We start from the raw sequence: 2027 nt of genomic DNA on the forward strand, positions 1-2027 counted from the left end.
GCATCATACACAAAACATTTATGTCAAGACAACATCTTTATAAATCACGAGCATGTGTTCGAGTTTTCATACGATTTGTATTTTAGTATAAGAAAGCTCACCTCGAACGCTTAGTTTCCTTAACTTGATTCTTTCGTTCCGACTTTACTTGCGAACGTACCCTTTTTTAAAACATCACAATAAGAAAATACTAATTTAGTTTTAAACTAACTAATTAAACGAGAAATAAAACTCAAGGTTTAACTTTATTATTAAAGTTATGATTATTATCATTATTATTATTATTATTATTATTAAGAAATTTCCAAAACTTACGTTATTTATTACTACTCCGTTTGCTAGTTCGGTTCCAACCAAAATTAGTGTTCTATCTATTATTCTTACAAAAATATAGCACTTGATCACGATTAATTATTTTAGCTAACCTAATCATTTCATTCTTAAGCCCAAAAACGTAAATTCGAAATGGGCCTATAATCATTTTCTGCTGCACTAGTTAATTCACCAACAGTTGGGCTCAATCATTTTTTTGAAGGTGGCCCAACTAATTAAATTAGGAGCCCAAAAGAAAAGGAAAACCCATTTAAAGAAAAACCTAACTCTATCTTCCTTCCTCATTTCAAAACAAAAAAACAGCAGATTCTCTCTTCTCAATCTCTCTCGCCTGGACTCCGCCGCCGATCGGCGGCGGCCTCTCCTCTCCCGCGTCTCCCTCCCTCTCTCTCTCATTCCCCCCCTTCTCTTTCTTCTCCCCTTCTCTCTTCTTCCCTCTCACCGCCGGCATGCAGAGGCAGCTGCTTCGCCGCCCTCCTCCGGCAGTCCGGCCGTACCCAAACAACAGTAGATCGGTGCTCCCTTCCTCCTCATCTCTCTCTCTTCTCCCTTATCTCCCCCTCTCTCCGTCCTCTCCAGGATCTGCAGCCGCTCGCCATGGCTGCGCTGGTCCAGATTCGCTGCACCGCCACCACCGCTGCGGGTCCGCCGTCGCCGTGGGTTCGCACCCCGCCGCTGTCACCGAGAACCTCCCCCCGACACCGATTCCCGTCAGGTGAGGGTGTCGGAAGTTCGATCCTTCACCCCCTTCTGTTTCATTTTCCCCCTTTTTTTGGTAAAGATTATATTTTTAATGCATTCTTTAGATAATAAACTTGTTAATCTCATTCCAAAATTTCCAGATCAAGGAAAAAAAAAACAGATGTGGTTTTGGGAGCGTGGGCTGCCATCGTCGGCGACGGAGTGCCGAGCTCGTTGCCGAAAGTTCTTCGGCAGATTCCTATATCATTTGAAGCTAAGTTCATAATATCCTTTGAAAATCTGTTGTTCTTATGTTTTCGCGAAGAATGGATACTATGTCCTGCTAAAGTGCCTATATGAAATACCTATCAATGTTAAATTGGTATTATGTAATTATGGGTACTAAGTTCATATGTTGGCAAGAGACATGTTTTGCAATATGTTGTAATATGTGAAAAAAAAGTGTTGATGGTACTTACTTGTGTGGTGTGAAGAAGATAATGAGTGGTTGATTTTAGACTTTTCCTTTATGAGGTGGACGTCCTTTTCCCTGTGGTGGAAGGATTCTTGTTGCTTTTGTAGATGAGTTAATTTTGGTATGAGGTGGGGTAAGTGAAAGGGATGGAGGATATTTAGGATGAGGAAAAATAAGTTGCCAGACATAATCATATCACACAAAATTCTCCTAACACTTGAGATATGGCTGTATGATACAGTATTAAATGCAGCATTAGATGCAACTGAAAAGAAACGATCTTCTAGGATTTGAATAAGAGACTCTCGGTCCAGAGCGGAAGGAAAAATTGCTCTGATACCATTCTGTCACGACCGCACTTCCTAAGGATAGAAAGTACGGTGGGTCGCGACTAATGGGGGAATTAAGAAGCGGGGAAGAAAGGGCAACCAATCAAGGGGTACGACATGTAGATCAAAAGACGAAACTTTATTATCAAATTATAGTCTGAGATCACGAAGCAACATAGTTTGAATGAAAATAGTTCAACAGATTAAGG

At 40.8% G+C, this 2027-nt stretch overlaps 1 long non-coding RNA gene across 1 annotated transcript; it reads left to right on the plus strand.

Annotated features, from left to right (window-relative positions):
- The first annotated feature begins 632 nt into the window (after positions 1-632).
- Positions 633-1544, plus strand: LOC121774023. Its single transcript, XR_006044898.1, has 2 exons — positions 633-1048; positions 1176-1544. It is a non-coding gene; the product is annotated as an uncharacterized LOC121774023 (long non-coding RNA).
- The last annotated feature ends 483 nt before the right edge of the window (positions 1545-2027 follow it).

This window comes from Salvia splendens, chromosome 17, assembly GCF_004379255.2.
Source record: "Salvia splendens isolate huo1 chromosome 17, SspV2, whole genome shotgun sequence".
Classification (NCBI taxonomy): Eukaryota; Viridiplantae; Streptophyta; class Magnoliopsida; order Lamiales; family Lamiaceae; genus Salvia; species Salvia splendens.